This window comes from Thunnus thynnus, chromosome 19 (genome assembly GCF_963924715.1).
Source record: "Thunnus thynnus chromosome 19, fThuThy2.1, whole genome shotgun sequence".
NCBI classification, from domain to species: Eukaryota; Metazoa; Chordata; class Actinopteri; order Scombriformes; family Scombridae; genus Thunnus; species Thunnus thynnus.
The window spans coordinates 12,411,561-12,438,157 of NC_089535.1; the positions used below are offsets into that span (position 1 = coordinate 12,411,561).

Sequence of the window (26,597 nt, forward strand, 5' to 3'; positions counted from 1 at the left end):
AAGTGGGTGGATCTGGCCTCTCAGGTGGTTGTGTGTACTTCTCTCCTCCTGTGAGAGTAAAGGGATCCGACACAAAGCAGGTTATTCTGGTTTTCTACAACATCCTCAAAAGAAACTGAAGTACCCGCAGCACACATCCGCAAAATGGGTGGGCCGGTCACGCGAAAGGAGGGGATAAAGGGTTATCGGATGTCTTGTAAGACAAGGGTTAAGATAACAAAACTTTTCACTCACAGGAACAAACTAAAGTCCTACAATGTCCCAACAATATGGAGTTAATTTGTATTCAAGCTAACGAGATGAAGACTTGTTTGAAGTAAACTTTATTCTTAAGAGGCCAAAGAAAAACTTCCAGGTGTATATAAAAGAGAAATCTCACAATTAAAAAGGGACTTCAATAAAATAAAAAAGGAGGAAAACAATAAACTGCTTTATCATCACGTCATTTGTCCTCATTTAAGGTTTTTTAACCAAAATTACACAACACATTATATGGTCATAGAACAAATAAATCATTGTCAGCTAGTTTTTAATGACCTAGTGGCCCCATTGTGGCTCATCCCACCAACATATAGGCTAGTAATTAGTTACACAGCCGGGGGGGAGGAGATATATCATATGGCACAGCATGCATGGACAATCAATGGAGGTCATCACAGCTTGAGAAAAAAGGGGGGAAAATGCTAATTGATTATTGATTTGGTTGTAAATGAGAACAAATGGACCCAGAGGTACGACTGAGATTGTTTTTTCGTGAGAGCTTCCACCGACCGAAATCTAGCAAAGATGGAATTCCATTCTAGTTTCAGCTCTAACCGTGGACTACTCCACTAGAGAGGGGGTCAAATACACAAGGACCTATTGTTTACTGAAGATGATGGTAGCCTCCACTCTACCCCCCCCCCCACCCAGTCCCATCCACATCATCACTGCAGAGTAGCAAACAATGAACAGACAGAGAGAAAGGAGAGAGGACAGAGGACGAAGGCATCACTTCTCCCTCTCATCCAGTTCTTTTACAGTCTTGCCAATCTAAATGCCAGGACAGCTTAGCTGTGAGGCAAGCCAGTATTTTCAAAGATCACACAAGCCCATGAGATCTGGAAGCGTCCCGTAAAGACGATCCACAAAAAAAGTCCGATGACAACAGCAAAAACTGTGACTGTTGAGGAGAGACAGAGAGGGGTCAGTGGACGAGATAACAATACTCAATCTGTGATGAAAACCGCAGGCAGACCACATTTCTCTTGGTTTTTTGTCCTCTGAAAAACCCCTCTATTGGGGGCACTGCACAAATAAAAGCTTCAAACTAGACTCATCCCTCTATCTGTGCACTCCTGATGCCCTCTATCAATCTTACCACTCCGAACCCCATTTAGGGCAAAGCTTAAAAAAAGCTTCAAACCCCTTTGAGAGTCAGTGTTACAGTAGCAGAAAGAGCAGACTGGCAGCTACCCTATGCTGCTGAGAGATTTAGAGGAGTGGCCATACTGGCCTCGGATATTTAAGACGGTTACCATGCTGGCAGGTCTCTTTGAGCCCTTTGTGTTCCCCTCTCAGCTCCTTTGGCTGGGCAGGGAGGTTGACACCTGCTTGGGGCCTTGGGGTTCCCAGCACTGCACTGTTAACTGGGCACAAATATTGGCAGGCTGCCCACTGAGGACAAGGGACAGAGAGGGGGGGGGAAGTGGAGCTCTGCCTATCTGTGCACCATAACCTTCAATGTGTTACTGTGTATGAAAGAGGGAAAAAAGAGAACTCAACTTTAGCTAGAAAGTACTTTGAACAATTTAGGGAAGAATAACCAGATGTCCCCATTGGGCGGGGGATTCAAAGCTAAATACATGTTGATCATTGTATTTCCTTTAGTTCACATTGATAAGCTAATTAAGCTATTTTACACACAATTTCTGTGAAAAGCATTGCCAGATTAAGGGAGAAAAAGGAAGTTTGTTTTCCACTTCTTATTTGGGGGGAAGGGCAGAGTCTTTGTTCAGGACAAAATAAGATACAGAGTGTCGAGTCTTCACAGCAAACAGGCGTACAAAAAAATATCTGTAGGATTATAAACCATGGGGAAAACCCAAAGAAAAAAAAAATCTTAGTGAGTGCAGAAACTATGTGAAATTAGGAGGAGTTAACTCAAAAGAGTTAAAGAAGTGCACACTCCAACCTAAAAGCAAAAATAGTGGTGAGGACGAATCCAGTCAAGTTGAAACTCGACAAATTTGCATGATGCATTAAAGCAAAAACACCGGCTTGATTCCAAGCAGGTGTTGGGCTCAAGGTTGGGGCCGAGCTCACAGTTTGCAGTTATCCTTAATGTTCATTTACTGTAAATGGGGAGAGCCTGGTGACAAATAAACAGGATTTTCCGGAAGAGTCTGAAAATGTTTAACAATAATCAAGTATGAGCTGTAACCCTAACCCTTCTTGGTTTCACACATCCCAACCTGATTGTGTCTGATTAAGGTGTGCACCTTAACCTTTCCCACCCTGTAAAAACAACATTTTCTTTTCACCCCAACATTTCAGTTCCCTGCTCTGACTATTTACAATGAAGCAAACATATGATATGAAGTTAGTTTAATCAGTGTCATCTCCTGAGCCGAGCCAGCCAGATCCTGTAATCTCATCTCATGATCAACTTTAATTCGCTCGCTCACCTAGGGCCTCTCTCTCCCTGGAGGTTGATGATATAACTCAAAAAAAAAAAGTATTTCTTCAGAGTTTAGAGGAGGAAGTCTGTATTTCAGTCTAGTCCATCCTCCTGCTATGTAATAACTGATCCGATACTCATTTTACCCAAATATGAAATCTGTACACTTCACTGGGTGGAAATCATTGGGACCATTTTATGTCAAAGTCACATGAGGTCAGGGTTGGCTGTGGCACTCAACTCAAAACTTAGTCTGTTTCCTGCGATGACTGACTGAATGTAACTAAATGACACTGACAAAGAAACTATCTAAAGTGGATCTCTTATGTCTTTAATGATATTTAATCTGCTTAATAGGGTCAGTATTCATACTGATGTACAATCTGGTGTATCAAAGCAGTGCATCCCTCATGTATCTACACAGAGCTGGGGCATGTTGCTACAGCAAACATCTGAACTATTAATCATTGTACACATCTACTGGCTGTTTGTACCTAATAAACATGGACGACAAAACCACACCAGCTGTTAAATTTGTGAAAAAGAAGCGTGTCAGAATTTAAGTGGAATTTTACCCTGAATATGACACAGAGTGTAAATAAAGATGGACGTAGTGAGGTGTGACATGTGTTTGAAGCCCAGGGTTTCTGCTTATGGTCAGTAACATCTTTTCTGTTTTGAGTCAGGACCCTCCAAAAAGGAGTGCGAGGTGTCACTTTTCATGTTTTGAACACGCCCTGCTACCTCAGATAGAAGTGAATGTTAGCTTACTGGGAACACCAAGCTGTGCACACCTAGCCTCACGTTAGCTACTTTTGCTACATTGTGCTAACAGGGCAGTTATCATAATCAAGTAACATTAAACTTATGACATATAGTATATTGTGACAATAGTCTGAAAATTGTCACTCAACGCCCACATGGCAGACATGTTAAGCTCTTCAAATCTTATTCACAGAGCAATTTTTCCAAAATGACCACCATCATATTCATTAGTGGGCCTGAATTTAGTGATTGAGACCATAATGACAAGTTGAAAAAGATTATTGACAGAGAAGTTGACTCTTATTGAATGGGACTCAACTGAAGCTAGGGATCTTTTGGAGTCAGCATCTAGGAGCCGTCGGTGGCGTTTCACTGTAAGGTGTTTCTGCACCTGCTTCCGTCTCAAGCTGTGGTAGTTGCCGTTTGGTTTGACAGTCATTTGATTTTGTTGGTGGTGATTGTCAATCCCTGTGCAACGGATAAGACTGGGGGAACAAAATTGACCCAGAGGCAGTGTTGGTGTGTGTGGGAGCACTAAATGACACCAGAGCGGTCCACAGGAAATGAAGTATTACAGCTTGCATAAAGGCAGGAGACAGGGAAAGAAAGAGATACTAAGTTCATAGTAAGAGTGGACTCAAGCTTTATTCACTAAACCAAGCCATTCTAGATAATTAGATTCCCTGATGAAATGATAGCACTTGTCACGTAGGACCAGATAGCGGCTTCACCACTTGCCACTTCACTTCCAAAGCAGAGTGCCGACAAGAAGCTCCACATCCTGTGAGCGGAGAGAACGGAGAGGATACAGAGTGTAATGGAGGGCGATGTGAGGGAGTTGGACATTCAGTGCCTACCAATAACTGCAACCCTTCACTTCTTTCTCCTCACTGGCTCTCTTTTCCATGTGCTCACTCATCATCAGCATCAATTCACAGAGATGCTCTTCTTCCTTTTTGCGGCAGTAAGCCAAGAGGCTGCTACTCATTTTTTCCCCCCACAATCTGTTGCTATAATACCAATGAGCCTAACCGCGTGCATACAAACTGTAACGGGAAATGTGCTTTAAGTAGCTAATTTTGTGGAAAGAATGTCTCTTTTGGCAGTTCAATATGACATTACCATGCTGTACTGCACACCAAGTTGTTGAAAATAACTTCTGCTTTTTTCATGTCGCCATTCACACCTCCAGTTAAAGTAGTAAATTCAGCCCTCATGACGAGAAATTGTTCCTTAAACACAAAGGACACAATTAATCTAACCATGATGCCTATTTTTATTCCAACCAATCCTCTGTCCTCTCATGTTGCACATATGATTCATTTATCCACATCAGCTGTCCCTAAGAGCCTCAATGACCATGTTTACATGCACTTAAGTGTTTCCACTATTATTCTAAATATGACAATAGTCCGAATTTGATACAAGTCATGTAAACAGGATATTCCGTTTGGATATTTGCGAATTAGGCCTTATTCCAAATGTAGCATTTTCTGATTAAGATGTTGGATATTATTCAGGTTTTAGGGGAATTCTTCGAACGTGTATACAGAGCATTCAGAATATGTGTCTACCGCAGTTTGCGACACACAGCCTCTTGCCTGTTTATGGTCAGCTCTGTACGTTGTAAACAAACCAACTAGCCAACAGTTTGCAACGCTGTGGTAGAGATACACACCCAAAAGAAAAGCCCACATTTCTGGTCAGAAGGAGAAACACACCTACTTTTAAACATTTTGAAAGACTTGGATATCAACAGGTTTTTGGGATACGCCCAAATATCGCAACGCCGACCTTTTCAAGAAGGTGGTTCAACGAATGAAAGAGGGAGGCTGTGTTCGCACGGTCGAAGAAGTCCGCCATTTTTTTCGAATAAGAGCGAAAACCAGAATATTGTGTGCATATAAACGTAGTCACTGAGACAAGCAATGACAGTTTGTCTTTCTACTTTCTCCAAAACAAACTATACAGCACATTTTTTTTGTTGTACGACTGCCGACTTAATCATCAGGACCATCTGTAAGTACCCACCCAAGCTGTGGGAATGGTGATAGCACAGCATCAGCTGCTTGTGATAATCAGGGTGCTTTGCAGACGGTTGTCTAATAGACTGATCATATAGCTTCATATCATAACTGGTACTAATGTAATAATAATCCTGTGGAAGCACAGGATGCATTATTTAAAAAAGCCAGTTTATGACCGAGGACACTAGATTTTTTTTTTTATAATGACTTAATGTTAATTTTGTCCTTAATAATTCATACTTACATTGATTTCATTGTGACAATCTGTCCTGAAATATTTTCTTTTTATCATTAATTAAACAGAAATGCCTCCAGAATTCCCCACATTTAAATATAATGCATATTTGCATTCTTAATTTAGGTCAATGATTAGACTATGCTTTGTCAGAAAGTGTAGGCCCAAACTTTCTTTAGAACATACAGTGTCTGAAGGACTCCAACTACAGCTGCTGCCTCTTCCTCCAACAGCAGCTTGCACTTATATTCTCCAGGGGTATTGTGGGTTATTTGGAGGAAGGCTTCTCTGAGAAAGTAGAGTGAGAGAGAGAGAGAGCCTTCCTCTTGAAACAAAATACTGAGAGCACGAAGGATGACACACTGATGGGGACAGATGTCTGCTCCAATGTCATTTACAGATTAATGGAGTTTGGCTATAGATGCGGCAGAGACTCGAGCACGCACACATGTGTACATGATAATGCCAACTGTGGGCATCAAATCCCTGTTATAAGACCAGACAGGGACCACGAGCCCATCTTAAAATACTGCCAGCTGCATCAGAGTTTTGGGTTGTGTTTCGCCACAGGCTGATGAACTGTTTTTGACATTTCACGTAGACAGCCAGGGCTTTACAGTCTCTCGGTCTGGGCTAAGCTATTGGCATGACAACTCCAGCTGACTATCATGCTTCCATCTGATTAATGAAGCTGCATTTCAGGCGGCTTCCAGTAATGTGCCACTCCTGAGAAACCTCTTAAGAAGAATAGTAAAAAACCCACAATATACTGTTTTTCCTTTTACTTTCAAGAGCAGTCTTATCCGCTCAATTTCTCAGAGCGCATAACAGTCTGCAGCTCTGATCCATTTCCAAACCATCTGGAATTCACTGAAGATAGACATCAGGGCTTCAGCTGTGAAGTGCAAAGCCACATCATGTTAACATAAAGTCATCTTAAATCCAGTGAACAGCTGTATGACCGCCACCGGACAGCTGACTGCTGGTCATATGGAGAATCATCCATGGATGACAGATGGGAGGAAAAGTTCAACTTTTAAAAAGCCAGATCGAGGACACGATCTACTACTTTCACAGCATTAATACACATTAACTACACTAAGTTAGAGGCTGAGTGATGACAAGCAGCACATGATACTCATTTATGAAGCACAACGTGCTGGAAATAAACTATTTCTGGTTCTATTGAGAAGAAGTAGGTGGAATTAAAACGTAGGTGAACCATCAGTGACAACCGAAATGTCTAAATTGAGGAAAAGAGCTTGTGTGAAGGCAACACTATACAAGGGATGTAAAATTGAAGCCCTCCTATATAATTACTGGTTGTAGGGCCCCTGCTGAGCTAGCATGTCGACCTAAAGTGGCCACAGCAAAGGCAAATGAGGGGTCAGGTCCAGTAAAGGGTATATTTAGTCTGCCGATGGCAAGCTTTTTAAAAACAACACGCCCTTTCCCTGAGTCATATGGTTCTGGAAGATCTGAAAAACTTCCCTATAAACATACAGGCAAGTGAAGTAAGCTAACTAGAGGAACAAGGCTCTCTGTGTGGCGTTCCCCTTCTAAGCACAAACTGTGCCTCTGTAGTCTAACATGAAAACATAATCACCATGCACTTCTTTTAATTAAAAAGGAGAAAACAGTGGAGTTTTACTACTGACATTTGCAACGGCAAAAACAACAATAGAGGAACTTTAGTTTGGAGAATCTGAAGCTACTTCTACATTTACACATCCGAAAATTACCTTTTATGTCATCATCCACAAGTATAGTGTTCAGACAGCGAATGTAGACAGTGGTCAAACAGCACTGTATCTCTGTCGCCACAAGAATATAAATTTTCTAGGAACAAAATGTTTTTTTATCAACAATACACACATGTACTGAGTGGATAAAAACAATATTTCCTGACAATTCAAGCTTCCAAAACTATGCTGAGCTGCTATGATAAAGAGCACACAGGTGGTTTTATTTCAAATGTCACTGAAAGGAAAATGTCACATATTTTGGGGGTGAAAAACTGGTGATCCATGCGGGGGGTCACATGGAAGCCACCATTCACAGATTTGATGTAGTTTCCTTGAGGCAACTGTGATGGCAGCCAGGCCTTGGGGCGTATAATGTGGGGCTATTTTGGGAAGCTGCGAAAGCCCAGCTGAAGGTCTTGCGGTCCCAAGCTGGTGAATGGTAGTCGCATTGGTGGTAGGTTTTTTTTTTTTATTTAAAAAAAAACAGCAATAGCCAAGGGCAGGTGACTTCAGCTCCCAGAGTGGAATAAATCTCTGGGTCTGGGTTTCAATTCAACTGATGTGAAATAAAACTGTGATGATGCCCCTTCATTTGATTAACATGGCAAACATTTTATAGATTTTTGGTGAGGTTGTGAAAGAACATCATGATATAAATAAAGAAAACACAACAAACCATCTTTGAAATTACAGTTGCTAGGCTTTCCCACCAGTCAGGGGACATTTGAAGGCGCTGTAAACATCACTAAACACCCTGCTATATTTTCTCCTCTCCTTTCTGCCTCTAAGGAGGGCTCCTTTCTCCTCTGCTTTTCTCTCAGCAGTCTTCAACAGGCACTGATTTCATGGTGGTAATTTTGGCTAGCAGAGACAAAAACCTCCTTTGGAGTGCTGTGTGAAACACCACACAACGCTAACAGTGTGTCCTCCTGAACTTGGCATACCAGAAGATAAAACACTAATTTTACCACTCCCTTCACAGCAGAGAGAGGGATAAAGAACACAAAGCCAAGCCTCAATCTTTTAACAGTTATCACGCAGATTTCTCGTGATCTGGTGAGCACATTTAGAGCACACTTTTATCCTTACGGTAATGAAAATAACTGAATCCATTTGGGAAAATTAGGACACTTAAAATTCAAGCAGCTTATGTAGAAAAAATACTTGAAAAAAAATCTAAATCCGTCTAAGAGTAATGTAAATCACCTTGGATCCTGCTGCGACACATTTTCTATGCTTGCGTGGCACATCATACGTTTACAGAGGCGGTGGCAAATTTACTACTCGAAATTTTTAGTAATTTTTGGAACAATGGTTCCCCAGTTTCACACAGGGGTAAACAAAAGCAGGCTTCTCAATTCTTTCAGATAAAAGTTGAGTTAGTGGGGCTAAAATGAAGATTATTGCTAGCAGGTTTTATTAGCCGTAGCTTGTTCGATAACTCAAATAAACTGCATGAGTTGGTTGAAAACAATATCCAGCTGACTTTTTAATGTTTCCAGCTGACTTGTCTAAAACAAGAACCGTGGAGAAAGGTCTTAAAAACGCACGCGGTGGCTGCATGCAAGATTTAATACAAAAAGACTGAGGCTACGTCTACATGTTTCCGGCAAAACCTCAACTTCCTCATGAGTTGATGAGGCATGCAGAAGACATGAACAGCTTTTCTTGTGAGTAGAGCTAGTTAGCCCTGGTATTATAGTACAGTATCATAAATAAAAATGTTAAACTATATAATTATAAAATTAGCTAACATGCTTACTGAAGAAAAACAGGAGTATGAACAATCCAAATAAAGGATGGAGGCGCTAATGTTACTCTAACTTTGATATAGTAGCATCTCGGGATCCACATAATGAATATGTTGTAAGGTGACTTGTCACCCCACATATTTAGCTAGTGATATGCTCCTTGGAGCTGAGAAGAACATTACATTACTACTGTAGGTAGGAAAGCTGGTTAGCTGGCCAAGCTAACACACTTTAATCCATTCCTTACAATTTTGCTCTCCTGTTATAAGCTTTGGGAAGATGATAAAAAAAAAAACCCTCCTATCTGTCTAGATGCTGAGTATTGCTCTTACTAGAGCCCCATGTAGACAATGTTGTCAACTATTTTAGTGGAAAGTAGCTAAAGCCTGTTCAAAAAGTCGCTAGATGTCACTAGATGATGTTATACGCCTATTTACGCATAAATGACATCATCAAGATTTAAAAATTAAAACATTTTAAACTTAACTAGCTAAATCATGAGTTACTTTTTACAGCTGAGAATGTTTCATCTAAATGCATCTAAAATCAACTTTTAATATCAAAAAATTTGTATGCAGGCTGTTGTATAGACTGTAAATTGAGTGTTGCGAATACAGAGGATCCGGACATTGGGGTAAACTCACTCTTGTAAACTCAATGTGTGTCTTGACAGTCAAGATTAATAATTTGGAATAAAAACAAAGAAGGAGTTCCCCGGACAATCAATGGGGATCAGTGATTAGTCTTTTGTTACGTATATTCACAGCTTATTCCTGTTTCTGTCTGGCTGATGATTGGTCGACTGAACATGCTGTTGCTCTGTCTCCGCTCTCTGAACACAGTCAGTCCAGAGAGCCACAGCCACATTAGTGCACATTCACTAAGAAAAATGTGTGAATTTATTCGATTAAAAAGGTATTAAGATCTGCCCAAAAAGTCGCTAGATTTGTTGCTAGTCACTTTTTTAGAAAAAAAAAAGTCTAAAAAGGGTCTTAAAAGTCACCAAATCCAGCAAGAAAGTTGCTAAGTTGGCAACACTGCATGCACTTGGCATTTGGAGTAATTCAAAGCTTGACAGGAGAGAGGTTTAACAAATAGTCAATTGCAGAGCAAAGCTACAGAGCCAAGCATAAGCTGGTTGTCTAAAGCCCACTGGAAGCAGGCACACAATGTACACAACATCATAATCAACACAACATGGACCATCAGGTTGCTTTCAAGCAGATATAAAACAAGAGAATCACAACTTAAAAGAGGAAAAGAAACCCAAATCACACAGTGAATGCAAATGTCAAAATGATTAACAAAAAAAAGCAAAGTATGATTCCAAAAAAATGCAAATTTGGAGTTTTTCTCCACAGGCACCAAAGCAAAGCAGAATCAAAGTTGGGTTGCCCAGGTGTGGTCATGCACGGGGGAATTAAAAAAAACAAAAAAAAACAGAGAAAAGCCCCAAGGTGGTTACAGGTGGGGGGAGTCAGAGAAGCATGCAGCATTCGTGTTGAAGCATGCAGACCCGTCAGCAGCTCAGTATCGTTCTGCACAGCGAAAAAAAAAAAAAGGGAAGGAGAGAAAGGAGTAGAGTTTCTGACCTGTGGATCCTTACAAGATGCGACGCTCTTCCTCCGGAGAGAATTATAAAATCCTCAAGCTAGGGAAGGGGGGGGGGGAGAAGACAGAAAGATCAGACAAGACAGTTGTGTAGTATGTGTGAGTGCCTATGAGAAAGAGGAAGAAGTTTGGGTGGATGTGTTGAGTGTGTGCATGTGTGGTTAGTTGTCTAGACCATGGTCAGATAAAATGATGAACCAATGAAAACACACACACTGCACAATAAAATGATGAACCAATGAAAACACACATTGCACAATAATATATTCACATGAAAGAATACCACCGCTTCACCCGTACAAGCAAACACACACACACACACACACACACACACACACACACACACACACACACACACACACACACACACACACAAGTGAGGTAGATAAGTGTTCTGGGAAGGACAAAACAATTACATAGCTACATATCCTCTGACCACCGAGCTGGTGAGATCATATACTGTTATGTCTGTCAGGACAGCATGTGTACTTTTTATAACCAAGGACAAATTAATGGTGAGCAGCCAAATGATAAACATTATTTTGTACGAATACCATCAGAGGAACCCGAGGTCTGTGACCACGATATTAATTTCCTCTTCAGTGTCTTGAACTGGCTGTTCGCTGTGGCCTCACACCATTTTCCAGCCTGAGATATGGGAGTACAAATGTAAGGCTGTGGGCAGCCATGTCTGTAGATGGATCAGTTGTAAATAAAGTGAAAGCACTCTCCCTTCAACGTTGTTGAATCATCTATGATTTAACAGATTCAACTATGAGAGGTCAGACACAGCCAAGCACAACTTCTATTGTCAAAAAACAAGTATCACGTTTGATAAAATTATCAATAGTGGAGAGCAGAGAAATGCAATGACTTTAACTCATATACACAGTTTTCATTGTTTTAATACTTTGCTTTTAGAAATGTTACATGTTTTTTCCCTTATTGCAGGTGTGGGTAAACCACTTGTCATCAACACCACTCTGAAACAAGGTGGTCAACTTGTGGTGACTTTTGGGAATCACGACAATAGAGCTGCAACTAATGATTATTTTCATTGATGACTGATCTGTTGATTATTTTCTCAATTAATCCTTTAGTCTATGAAATCTTAAATAATAGTCTGAGCCCACAGCGATGTGTTTAATTTGCTTTCTTTGTCTGACTAACCAAAACCCCAAAGATATTCAATTTAATGTCATATATGACAAAGAAAAGCAGCCAATCTTCACATGTGAGAAGCTGAAACCAGAGAATATTTGGCATTTTTGCTTGAAAAATAACGATTAATCAATTATTTTGTGCGATCACAACTAATTGCTGCAGCTCTATGCCATAACGGACTGTGCAACCGACCAATCGTCATCCCTAAAACCACATATCTAGCATGACTAAAAACATCATTACTCATTTATTGAGTTTAACGCTCAAAAGCTTAGCTTTTCTGCTGCATCAGGACTCTGTGGTTGTGTTTGATCACATTTGATAGACAGTACTGGTAACATAAGCACATAAGCCAATAAATTTTGATTTAAACATTGCTTAATCCACTGTGAAGAGCACAGGCAGAAATCTTTCAATTGAAATAACCGAAGCTGTTCTAACATTTTTTTGTGTTCACGTAGGACCACATCCCTCACAGTAAGAAGGTAATTGAGAGAATAGGATTTCAGGACCTTTAAAAATTTTTGTTCTGCGTCAGCACTGGAGTTGTGCATCACTAATGAAACAAAAAGAGAACAAAAGACTTTGAGGAATAATCTGCATCAAGCCACAACAGAACAGTCAGCTGGAAAAATTCTTTTGCTTTACTTTTTAGTGCATGAAAACAAGACTGTATATTTCAAAAGGGAGGGTAAGTTGAAATCTTCTTACTGCCATTGTGACAGATGGTTGGGCCTCCATTCACAACACTTTCCAGTCTGTTCCCTTAGACTGCTTCCCTGAGCTAAATGAAAACTCTTACAACAAGGCTGAATACATTCTCCTTGCACAAGTACACAAGCTTTATTTCCCACAGTCCACTACAGTCCGACTCTGTTTGAGTGGAAAACATGGGCTTACATATTTACTTTGCCTTGACTATAGTTCAGTTTGGGACTCGTGGTCAATTTCCACTGGTAGTTTAAACAGAGAATCGATGTCTAATTATCACTAAATCACAAACAATCTTCAATCCATCTTTAAACAAATGAGAAAAAGTTGAGTTATATAGCAAAAGTTGGTAAAATCCCAAGATAGCTGACTAAATCTGTCAGTATGGATGACGCCGGCAAAGCAACAGATACTGTCCCGAGAAGAAGTAGACAAATTTTTCCAGATAACTGAATTCAGGTCACCCAAATCAACCCAAATATGCAGATTCATTAGCATTTGCTTGGTGGGGGTAAGCTACTGTAATGCAACCGCCCCCTGCTCTCCTGTATAAAAGAATAATCAGATTATGTTAAGTAGAGATGATACACACCAGACAACAGACATGGGCAGTTTCACTTACAACTGATCACATTAAGACAAAGAAAAGCTTTGGATGTGCAGGGACCATAACGGTATGTTACTGTCTTTCCGCTGCTTGTTGACCACAGTATCCTGTAATGAAGTTGGTTGCGGTGAGGAATATTTTTCCGTATTAAGATCGCTTTATTGCATTTCTGTCATCGAGTATAGATTTTAGCTGACCATAAATGATAGCACATTACTTCAGATCAGTTTCATGGTTACTATCAGTTTCATGATTTCCGAAGCCACAGACGACTATTCACATAGATCAAGGTCAAGCTTGCTGGTTGCAGTGAATAGCCACTTTTAAAAAGACGGTAATGAGAAAGCCATGCGGACCTTCAATATGCACAGTATCACCCTGTGATTTTCCATTTTCCTCCAGACTTTCCCCATTCTTCAGTCACTCCTTCACTCAGAGACACACACACAAAGAAAAAAAAACATGTATGCAAGCAAGCACAAATACACGACACAACGAGTCCCTGCCTCTCGGCCTCCTCTGACAGCATCAATGCAGCACTGGGAGAAGATGACAGTTGCGTAAGATTGATGAGCCGTAGGCCAAAGGTTACATCCCCCTCGACATCCTTAGGAAGCACTTTGACTCGGCTTCCCTCGGCTCCCACAAAACCCTGTGACAGCTGATACAGAGTTTTTACTATGCACCCACGAATCCCGATGACATTAGTGACACCACGCCTTCGCATGTCTTAATTCAAGATGTGCTGAGTGGGTGTCGGGCCTGTGGGCGAGCTCTGCGGTGCCCCCCAAACCACGCCCTTGGTGACACAGCGGTCTGGAGAGGGGACAGAGAGGAAGTGGAAATGTCACGGGTCTGAGTTTTCTTAATTGATGAGCGGACTTGAATGAGGACTGGCCAAAGCTGGCCTTTTGAGGACTCTTCAAGCCAGAACAAATGTATTAATGGCCCTTCTTCAGAAACCCAGCCCATGGTAAACATATTGACAGGCTGGGCTATTGAGCCCTCTCCACTGTGACACCTGATTTTCCCAAGTGCTGGTAAAAAGGTCCCAGTTTGAGCTTTTGTCAGTATCTTATGACCACCACTCCCTTCCTCTTACCAGTATCCTATGTAACACAACACTGGTTCAGGTATATTAAACCAATGCCTTAATACCACCCCTTAAATCATTTGACCGAAAGTCTCCAGTTGGCTCCAGGAGTTTTTTCCCCCCTTGTCACTTAACAGAAAGTCACACAATGACAGTTTAAGCTGACAAAAAAGACAGCTTGGGTGTTTGGCAGCTTTCTAAGGGTGTAATAATAAAGTAATACATACTTCGTTATTAAAGAGAGACCATACGTAAAGGGATATGTATGGATATCATATGTTTATGTACGATTAGCATGCTAAGCTAACAGTGACTTTATATCAGCGCTGTGATGTTTTTCAGAGCACACAAACAGCGTAAACACACCTGTCACCTGCCCAGCACAGTGCTGTTAAACCCAAACACCTCAGCTACACCTTAATTTTTTTATACAGTCTACGGGCTACACACATCACAGCACGGCTATGCTAACAATCCTAGCCATGCTAATTAGCTGCTAGCCACTGTGCAGGCTAGTAAAAATGGATCAGTTGTAGCTCTCTGTATCCACATGTTGGTGCTCCTGTCAGTGTCGGAGACTCGGTGTAAGATGCTTCGGTTGGTAAATGTGTGTTTTAAAACTTATATTGGGGCTGCAAGCACTCTCAGTCCCGCAAGTAACTGGAATTTGGCACTGATTGATCGAACGTGACTAGGTAATACCAATGTGATTTGGTTGGTACCCTTAAAAGTTTGTTACCCAACCCTAGTAATCGCACTTGGGTGCAATAACCACACCGAGACCCTTAAGAGGAGGCGGTTTGTTTGTGGTGGGAACGTGATCCATCCATAATCCGCCCTGAACACTCGGTGCACTCTGCAAGTTTGAGTAAAACGGCTCCCGTAGCCAGGTGAGCTGTACATAGCAGGATGCAGATGAGTGAATTTAACAGATGTTAGCAAGCCTTATTTTTTTTCCCCACCTGCATACCAGGAAGATCCTCCCCACTCTCACTTTGATTGGCTAGTAGTCGTTGCTTTCGTTGGTTAGGTTTGGGCACAAGGAGTGACATGGTTAGGGTAAAAATATCTGGGTCAAAGCCAATCAGAGGCAAAGTAGGTGCAAGTCTTCGCAGAATGCTGGTGGGATAAAAAAATAATGCTGCTAGAAACTAGCTAGAGAATGAATTGAGGTAAGACCTGGACTAGTACGCTGTATTTGGCCAGTGAACATGTGGCTTGCGGTGCTGCATTTTTGCTTGCTTGGACTTTCCTCTGTGTGAAAAGAAACCCGACCAAGGGGAGAACCAACTCAACTGATTCAGACCAGATAGGTGTGAAAATGCCCCAAATGACAAAGCGTTGCAGTTTTCAAAGCTTTGCTTGACAGAAAGCTCTTAACAAGCTCCTATTAGTGGTTTTGGATCCTCGCTCCCCTGAGACTGATATGAATACACTCACACGTGGGACTTTGACTGGTACAGATACACAAAGCACACAGACATCCAGTAGACTGACAAAGGCCACTCATCTCTATGACCGTGTGGTCATTCTTGTAAAAAAAACCAAAAAAACCCTACACCTCCATCCGATCTCACACACACACACACACACACACACACACACTCTCATCTGTGCAACCATCCTTACTGTCCATCTATAAACATCCCAAGCCTCTGACAGGGCTGTCAGTGTGCACCACCACAGGTGGGGGAGGGAAGGAAAAACGAGAGAGGACATAAGAAGAGGGAGAAAACAGGCTTTGGTATGAGAGAGGATATTCAAGCGTGCAAATTCATACAGTGGTTGAAGAGAAGGAAGAGCGAGGACAAAGAAGAGCGAGGAGAAATGAGTAGGAGGCAGATTCTCCTTATGGAAAACAAGAATGGAACAGTTGCATAAAGAAATATGATAGTGTGGCTTGAGCGCTTAAGGAACACATTTTTTACATCTTTCTTTTGTTTTTGTGTTTTTCCCCAAAGAACGGTGAACTTAACTGAGAGTTTAACACTTTAGGCCAAATAACATATTTTTTAATTCATTAAAAGCAACATTTTCATTGGACTACATCCTCTCTGTTCATTTGGGATATTGTCTTTCATAAATGATGCAATACAGTAAACCCTGGTGAAAATCTTTCTGAAAGGGAAAAAAAAAAAAAAAAAAAAAAAGAAAATCCAGATGAAATTCCTATTCACTCAAATCCTGGATGGAGGGTGCATGGACTCTGTACTTTTGCACACACACACATACACACACACACACACACACACACACACACACACACAAAGCAGTGTGTTGAAGAGGATTATGCAGGCTTGAATTTCAACAGAAAGAATCCCTGTCTACAAGCACTACGGAGCAAATTTGGCTTTTGAAACTTTCCTCATCCCAGGGCATCCTGGTACAATAGGAGGCTAAACTTAAAATCCTGCAACTGAAACATGTTCATTTTTGAGGACGCGAGAGCAGATAAAAATCAGCTCCCCGAATCAACAGCAACATCTGCGTGGAAAACACAGATACAAAGCTCTTTAAACAAACCCAATGTGAACATTGCGCACTTGGCAGTCACGGTGTAAAATGTTATTCCACTTCTTGTTTTGTCCGCGTGCCAGCTTGTATCTGGGAATAACAACTGGAATGCACATATCTAAAAAGGAATGTCGACTGATATCCCGCTTTGTGTAAATGTTTGCTCATGAGCGAGCTAGAGAAAAATAACGGAGCATTTGTGTGCGTGCCTCTGTGTGTGCGTGCCTCTGTGTGTGCGTGTGGATGTGTGTGTGTGTGTTAGTAAGGAAAATAAGTAGCCGTCTTCTTCAGCCTTTGTATGAATCTTAAGTAGTCCCATGTGGAGGGAGGCTTTGTTCGCCGTCACCGTCGGGGGGCACGTCCTCCAACTTTTCCCCTTACTTCCTTTTGGCATAACATTTATCATTCTTCCCCCGATGAACAATCATCCTACAACATGGACTAGCATCTAGCGCACAATAAACTACCGCTCCCCCCCCCCTCCTCTTGTGCCCTTTCTGGTTGCTGGGATACCTTTCATCCAACGGGACAGCTTGTCAACAACATCATCACTTACTTAGAAACTCCCAATCTTCACTTTCATTTTGATTTGGTCCAGCAGAGCCTTAATAAATTTTATGTAATGTGCAAAACTCTTAAAAACTTCCCAGCCTGAATGTCCAGCTCTGTAAAAAACTGGAATGCAACCTTGAGGGAACGGCTGAAATTGTACAACCTACTAATTTGCAAGAGAAATTCCCCTCTGGGCAAATACAGCATTATACAGATTGACTAACCAGCTAGATGCACAATATTTTCTTGTGACATTATAGTGTGCTGGCCAGGAGAACTACCCTGAGGCCTGTTTCACAGAAAGACTGAGTGACTCACCAGACACCCCCCCCCCCCCCTCTCCTTCCCTGTCTTTCTCTCTCTCTCTCTGAGAGGGTGAACAGGTGCATAACTAATAAGTGGAGAGATACTGGGGGGTTGACTAAGTGCATACAAACACTGAACCACCGCTATCTCATTCACCAACTTCGCTCTTTGCGTATACATTTATTCTGCCTCTTCACTAAATCCTGCAGAAGCCTCCATTATCACTACGATTTATCTGTGGCATCAAAGTATTCTGAAAACAACCTGTTTTTTTGGTTTTGTTATGGGCCAAACTTTTTTTTTTTTTTTTTTTTAACTGCCCCTTTCATTTTCTGTAACTCAAGCACATAATAGGCCTGACCTTGTTTGGCCCTCACTATGTTTGCGCCTATCCCTTTCAGCTGACTGGCCTGCACCACTTATTCCGCTTATTATGAACACTGACAGCAGATTATTTTGCTTACTGCACCCAAATTCTCCATCCTCTATATAGATCAAATCCTACAAATACCGGACTGAGAGACAAAGGCAAAGTTGACAAAAGAAACAAAAAAAAAAAAAGAGAAAAAGAGATAGGGAGTATAGAGAACTGGTCCTAAATGAAAAGAGAAGGGAAAAAGATGAAGGAACCGCAAAAAGAGAAGAGAAGGAGCAAAAGAAGAGGTAACACAGCAAAATGCTCAAAGCCCTTTAAATGACTGTGTTTTGTCGGGGAAATAAAGACGAAGTAACAGCAGCAGCGACATACCAGCACAGTGAACAAGAATGCAAATCAGCCCTGATGCAAATGTCATACGTCTTCAGGGGCAAAACAGACTGTCTTTATACCAACCCCCAACCACAACACACTTCTTTCTGTGCTATCACCCACCCCCCCCCACCCACCACCCCCCACCCCCCGATTCTCCACCAGTTCTGTACTGAAACACTCTCACACTTCCACTCAGACAATCTTGCACAGAGCGAGAGAAGTAACCACAACAGCAGTGCATCATCTTCTTACTTCAAGCTAAACAAAAAGGCCAAAGAGCACAGTAGGCGGTATACACAAATCACACCCTTGAGAAAAGATAAATCACTTACTTGTCTGTCATGGCGTCGGCTAGCGAATACTGGTTCATTAAAACTTCTTTTCACTTTTCTTCACACAGTTAGAAATGGTTGAGGGTGAGGGCAAGGGCTAACGTCCCAACGCCAGTCTGCAAAAGATAGAAAAGCGATGCGAGTTAGTTTAGAGGAAATCACTCATTCATACCTGCAGGAGGTTGAAAATCTTATGTGGGGTTTTCCCTTCCAATCTAACTCCAGGCCTTTGTATTATTGGCAGCTGCCTTTGTAGCACTTTAACAACTTAAACCGACTCTGAGGTGAAGAAAATAACTCAGTGCTCTGTCTGTTTCACCTCAGAAGACCCTGCGCCTGTTCAGCATCTTTGACAGCGATGGCTTTCCCCGAAGCTAATGGTGCAGCAGAGAGGCTGCTTTCAACTGCTGGAGATATAATGTTAATAACAGAGGAGCACTCCGCCTCCTCCTCATTTTGTTACAGGCAGGAGACTGTGAGTTGCTTTCAAATTCATTAAATAATGCAGTAAACTTTTTAAAATAAAAAGGTTGTGGACCATTTATCTTATCTGCCAGTTATGTTTCATATTGTATTTCAGTGGACTAAGGACACCAGTCAATGGTTTGGCACACGGTATACTGGAGAAAGAGACTGAAAATTAGGTATGCATGATAATATCAGCACATCATCCGTGGCATCATTTAGTGGCATCTAGTGGAACGGACTTGGCAGAAATATTATATAATATTCATAAGCATGTTTTAAGTAGTGTATAATCACCTGAAAATAAGAAAGTTTGTGTTTTCATTAGATTAGAATGAGCCCTTTATATCTACATAAGGAGCGGGTCCTCTTCCACGGAGCCCACCATGTTGCACTGCCATGTTTCTACAGTAGCCCAGAATGGACAAACCAAACACTGGCTCTAGAGAGGGCCATTTGTGTATGTCAAGTTATGTGGCCACCATAGGTTCTCCGACACGCTTGTGAGGCGAGGGGGAGGATATTCAGTTGGTTGCAATCTGCAACCTCACTGCTAGATGCCACTAAATCCTACACACTGGTCCTCTAAAATGAAATATCCGCATCAGCCCAAAATGAACTTTTCTGCTGATATGATCATGCTCGATGCATGACTAAATGCTCGACGCCACGACCCCGATGCAAGGGTGTGCATGCAGCGCGACAACATCACGTCTTCTTGCGTCAAGTGTCAAAGAAGGTGCAACAATATGTCTGCAGTGTGGAGTTTTTTTTTAAAGTGTCCAACACGGACAGCAAAGTTGATATTTGCAATGATTGCTCAGCATCAGTCATGTGATGAGGAGCATTTCTTCAACACTTGCCCATTTTAAGAACCATCATCCTGATCATTATGACAAATTTGTGAAAAACAAAGAGAAACAGTCACCGGCGAAAAAACCTGTCCTTCGATAAAGCCAGAACGCTGTACGATGCACTTACTTTCACATGATCCCTGTGGACAGAGATTACATTTATTTACTTTGCAGCTTGTGAAATAGGTCAATTTTGCCCTGGTTGTGGCTTTTGCCAGGATTATCTCAGGGAGAGTTTCATCCAAGCCTGTTTCAGTAGGATGAATCTTGCAGTTTTGTTTGGAAGAAAATGTTACATTAAAATAAATATGGCATGTTTTACATAAACTAAAGTTGAAGTAGTTTTCTTGTTTTGCACAGTGAACGTGTACATCTTGAAGAGCATTGTATTGCCAGAGGGCCATCACGATAAGGGTTGGCATAATAATATGTTAATTCCAATACAGATACAACTTAATGTTCTCTGCAATTAAGTGGGAAAAAATGCAATTAGGTGGAAAAACATATCCCTACTGAAAATATTGCCCCCTCTTCTATTCATTCCATTGAGAATCGGTTCTGAATCAAATCAACACCCAAGTATCATAATAGCATCGTATCAGGAGATCAGCATATCGTCCCAGGCCTACAAAGTAAACACTGTCATTTGTCACAACCCTTATTTTTCAGCTTTTTGTTCCATCTTGGTATAAAATTAAATCGCTGTGGACACTTTGGTCTGTCAAATCGTTAATTTTTCACTTAAGCGCACAACACTCTGAAGGTGCAAACTGTGTACACAACACCACACGTGCCTTTGCCACCTTTGTCTCAGAAAAATCCAGGAAAAACACTGTTACGGAAAATGACTTAAACTATAGTAACTTATTTACAGTTATAACAATGATACACCAAATATATTCAGCATATTGATAAATACAAGTGTGAAACATTATATGCTCCACCTTTGTGACACTGTTTGCAATGGTGATTGAGTTCAAAGTCCTTTTTTTCACCTTTTTTTATGTGCATTATTTTGTTCTATGTGTATGTAGGTCAAGCAGCTAGATGATTCAGTGTTCAAATACTTCATAAAAACAAAAAGCTCTGAGCAAATCACTTCTATTGTGATGGATAATGCATGTCTGTAAAAGACATTAAGGACAACAAACCAAAAAAAAAAAAAAATCCACTGCAACAAGCCATTGTCCGGGCTGGGACTAACGTCTAACTTTGCAGACATGCTTCACTTGCTCACAATTAGCCTAGCAAGGACTGGTCTCTTCAACTTTCTGGGGGATACTGTTACCATAGTTACCAAGGCAGCCAACCAGCCAGCTTGCTAGCATAAATAGAGTGCACCAAGAAATCCTCCGGGTAGCGAGCTGACAGTATGAATCCAATCACAGATGAAGAATAGATTGTGTGACAAAGAGGCAATGATGACAATTTTGGAACAATGCTGCTGGTTATCAGGCGAATCAAAGCATGCATAATCCCCCAATTATCACTAATAATAAATTCATAAAAATGCAAAATTCATATGTAAAAAACACACCTCTGCTGATGATGCATTATTTGGGAATGCATATAAAATCAGCAGACGTTTACAGCCGGCATTTTGATTTTGAAATTTTAATGAGGCAATGAGAGCAGGCACATCCTGTATCCTGCTGGCTGATGATGAGCAATATCCAAAACATGGCATTAACTCTTCAGCTTATCTACCACTAAAAGATTACAATAACATCACTTTAGATTTATAGATTATTTGCTGTTTCGCTGGTGTAACACAGATTGTGACCTGCCAGAATGGGATTTAGGTTCCATAAGCAGATAAAAAGGTAGATACCAATTTATTCCACTGTCAGGGATCTATAAAAGACCTGAAGCAGAAAATGGGAGCGTTTGAATCATATGTTTTACCACACTCACTCAAAAACATGTCGATTTCAGTTAATAATCCACCGCAGATTAACCAAAGAGGTATTAATGGTTTTATCGCTGGTCAGCTGATAGGGCTATGACTGGAGGGAGACGGAGGAGTGAAGGTAGGGTCTCGACCCCGCCCAGTGCTATCAGCCCCCGAACCCAGACAGACAGCCACCAGCATTGGAGACAGCCAGTGGCAGTCTGTCTGTGTGTGTGGAGGGTCATGGCTCAACGGGCTGATGTGCCTCCTGCTTTCCTTTCCCCATTTCACACGACTACATCAAGACCTCCCCTCTTTCCTGATGCTCTGGTGCATCTGCCTAACTGTCAGTATGTCACTTTGATTTTCCTGTCTAATAGCTGCTCACTAAACTTTTGCTTGTGTGTCTGTCTTCCATGCGGAGACAGACATTAGCTGATACACCCAAGTCATTTCCGGTAATCAGTTTAGTTCCATTTCCTCTGGTCTCTCATCACACCGTGTTTATGGGAAATTTTTTTTTTTTTTAAAGATCAGGGTCATCTTCCGAGAAGGCTTTGGACAATGCCTACATTTGAACGAATGCCTCCCAAATGTTCTTGTTCCAGTCTTTGTTGCAAAAGTGCAGGCTACACCAGAATGTTACGGATGAAATGTTGCAGCCTTTTCCTGAAGAAACACAATAAGCCTATTTCCAAATGAAATAACTAAATTGCTTAAATATGCAAAAGTCTGTGCTTTTGCACAATGTGGCAAGTCCCTCCCGAGTATGAGAGCTTCATATGAGAAATGTCCCATGCTCACTGTGGTGATGATGCATGTAGTGTTTTGCTGCTAAGCAAAGAGTTCCTTACCCAAAACCCAAAATTAAACTCTTGCCTTCTCTTCCTTGTGCAAACAATGATAAAGTGCGTGGATCCTGGCTCGAAACTCTACACACCAGTGAACGATAAAGAGCAGTTCAAATCATCCTGCAATAGGTTTGCAGCTGGTGGCTAAAAAAGATCAGGTGAATGACACAGATAGAGTGTTTTCACAGTGGAGATAGGGACCTGCTTCGAGCTGGAAGAACAGTGCTCTTTGAAGTAAAAGCAGCAGCACTTGAAAAGACATGTTAGCTAGCTTTGATCTGTCTGAGCCCAGCGCTCACAAACAATTACAGCAATATCTTTCTCCAAGTGTTTCAATGCCCAGTTTAGATGAACAACTTGTGGCGTGGTGAAAGGGAAAATCTGAAATGTCCGAGCTGGGAGGATAATGCCACTCCTTAAGACTCTCGAGGCAGATTTATGACCTGACAGCAGCCAGCCAGGAAAAACAACAACTCCTTCTACACACCTTACTATAAACAAAACAACAGATATAGGTGAAAATAATAAAAAGATGCTGCCTCTTGTCTGTAAACATTATCAATCTGAACTCATGCAGCCAACGACAAAACAGTTTATCTAAGTGAACTGTGTGGCTATTTCCTCAAAATAAGTCACATTAGAGTCCCATTCACTGCATCATGAGAACCTTCCACCCACCAAAACACTGAATTATTTACCTCCCGGTTGATGATTTGGGTAAAAATAGCATGCACCGCACAAGACACTCTCTCCACTGCACAGCTTAAAAAAAAAACCATCTGATTTCTAAAGGCAAAGCAAAAAGGTGTTGACATTGTAAGACGGGTGCTCCAACAAGATGTTTGTGCGGTGAATCTTACCATAATCTGAGTGGGAGGATCCTGCAGGTTGAGAGAGAAGAATGCTGTAGACAGAGGGAGAGAGAGAGAGAGGGAGAGAGAGAAAGAGAGAGAGAGAGACGCTCTTCCAACTCGGCTCAGTCACACTGTTATTACTGGAAAAGTCACCAATGGTTTGCATGACAGATGAAAAAAAAAAAAATAGAATATGATCATCTGGCACGACTTGTCTGTCACCTCCTTCCTCCCTACTGCCCGGTCGTGCCTCTTCTCTTTCACACACACTCCCTCCTCCTTCGGTCTCCCTCAGCCTCTCCCTCTATCTTGCGCGATAAACACTTTCAAAAAAAAAAAAAAAAAAAAAAGCGCACGAGAGGCTGTAAACAGTGGAGAGCTTGCATTAAAGGCCTGTTTCACTTTAACGCATGTCAGTGGCAGACTGTCTCCGTCTGAGTGTGTAACAAAACGGCTAGGATTGCCTTTCCCCCCCTGTCACAGCAGTCACACGCTGCTCGCCAGTGAGGAGCGACAGCGCATTGGATCGCGCCTCTGGAAAGCGTCAATGCACACAATTGCTGAAGGGGGGGTGGGGGTGGTGGAGGGGGTGTGGGGGGGAGGGGTAATTTGGGGTGGCGGGTGAAGAGGGGGAGGGGGCTGAGGTTAGGGTAGTGTGCATGTGTGTCTGTGGGAGTGTGTCTATTGTTATGGGGACGTTTTTTCTCTCTTTTAAAAAGGAATGAATGGGGACTGCAGGTCCAGCTGCTGCCCTCTCTCAGCACTGTATTTAGCCCTAGGTGATGTGGACTGCGCGCACACACACAAACACACACACACACACACACACGCGTTAACTGTAAAGACAGTTTGTATCCTCGGGCGATGGATCACTGACGTCGGGATTTGAAGGCTACATCTCATTATGCAAACACTAAACAAATCAACAACAAGCTGATAAAAAAGAAAACTGATTAAAATCTGCTGATTGCAAATTAACTTTCTGTCATGCGAGACCTTTCCCTAGGCAAAACTATCGCCTATAAACAAATGCTACCCCATTAAAAGATGAAAAGTTGGACAAAGACAGACAGCACCTTCTCCTCTCAGCTGTGTCAGACAGTGATATCTACCACAGCAACAGAATGTACTGTATGTAGGCTAGCTCCCCACTCCATTCCCTTCCAGCTCCCTGCTCTCAGCAACACAACGCTGGGAACCTTTTCAAAACATCAAGTAGGCCGTCAATAGCACTGCAGCCTTGCATCAGTAGATTCCTGCACTCTCTGCGGTCAGTCATGGCTATGGGTGAAGTGTCTTGGGAATCTTCCTGGATTCCCTGCACAGTTTTCATTAATGCAATTACTGTCGGCATTTTCAAACAAATAAGCAGCTGCTGTGCTGCGCTCCCTAATGCAATAACTCCTTTTGCTCACTGAAAAGAACTAAAGTGACTGAGCCGTGCAGGGTGAGGACTGTTCCTCAACTTATTATACTTAAAATGCAAAAAAACATCCAGTGTTTATCTTTGCATCAGCTGATTTGAAACTACCATTCAATCATGAGACAATTTTGCTGAGACATCTCTGGAATGCGGCAATGCATTATGCATGGCCAGTAACACGGAAGCACACACAGAAAGTGCCTACACATGCTGCTGTCTGCTTCTGATATGCAGCCAGATGCTACTCTATTTGCCAATAGGAAATTATTCCAGCCTGAGGGTGTTGGGGTACTAGGGTGTGGCAGGGGAGGTTTGTATGTGTATGTGTCTGTGTGTGTGTGTGTGTTTCAAAAGGAGGTGGGGGTTGCCCCAGATGTCTGTTTCTCAGAGCCAGCACAGCACACCTCAACATCAGAGCACCACAGACTTGGCCCCTGACCTCTACCCTTTAACTCCTGCAGGACCAGAACAATGAGGTTGCTGCAACTCATACATCAAATTCTCCTACCTTGTTTCCTAATACCAGGACATCTATTTGGCTTGTATAAAAAAGGTCACCCTGTTGTCATTTGAATCGCATTGGTTCCTCTTTCAGTATGCAGTGCATATGATTTAAAATTAAAGTGAGTTGCTGACTCGACTGCGGGAGAATCCTGATAATTAGATTGCTAATGAGCAGGAGGGAACAATGAGGGCCGTGTGTGTCCGTGTCGAAGACGTAGCACCTTTTACAGTGACCTTCACAGCAGGGGGGGAAGTGCTGCTGCCCAGACACTGTCAGACCATTTGCAGGTATTATTCTACCAGAGGGGCTGCCTGACGAGCAAACTCAGCAGAGGGGATGAGTGTAGTAGTGGTCTGTGAAGAAAGCCTCTGACGGCTCATGAATGGTGACCCTCAAACCCATTAGAGTTTATTCAATTACCTGACAGTCACTCACTGTAGGCATGTGAAGAAAAGTGACGTCTCTTAAAACTGGGTCTCCGTTGAGGTGGTTGAATAATTGCATTTGGGTCTGAGGAGTAGCACACAAACGCAGCATGTGTGCTTAATGTGCGCTCCTATAAGCAACACTGGATTCGCTCCAGTAAGAACCGATTTCAATGCTCCAACTTTTTTTTTTTTTTTTTTTTTTACAAGAGAGAAATTTGACAAACAGCCAGGGTTTGGTCTGAACCCAAAACAAGGCATCCAAGTAAATAACCCCTGACATCCAAAACAAGCGCCATTTCTGCACAAAGTTCAGGTTTAAAACAAAGATCTCTTTCAGCCATGTAGCTCCTGACTGGATTCCCACTTCCCACCCATTTTAAATTGATTATTGATGAAAAAAAAAAAAAAAAAAAAGGACTCTAAAGATGGGTTTGCGTGCACAAGTATGGTTATCATTAACAAGCAAGGGCGGTCTGTGTAATTTAATTTAGCACATGTGAATC

At 41.9% G+C, this 26,597-nt stretch overlaps 1 protein-coding gene across 6 annotated transcripts in view; it reads right to left on the reverse strand.

Moving 5' to 3' along the window:
• Window positions 1-26,597, reverse strand: part of sema4d (sema domain, immunoglobulin domain (Ig), transmembrane domain (TM) and short cytoplasmic domain, (semaphorin) 4D) — a 44,685-nt gene that overhangs the window by 14,543 nt on the left and 3,545 nt on the right. For 5 of the 6 annotated variants that reach the window (XM_067573485.1, XM_067573483.1, XM_067573484.1 and 2 more), the window contains exons 2-3: window positions 18,824-18,939; window positions 10,775-10,833 (exon numbers count right to left, since the gene is read on the reverse strand). The gene's annotated coding sequence lies outside the window, so the exon portion shown is untranslated. Of the gene's footprint in view, window positions 1-10,774; window positions 10,834-18,823; window positions 18,940-23,744; window positions 24,076-26,597 lie in introns of those variants that run through there. The other variant, XM_067573481.1, reaches the window with a different exon arrangement.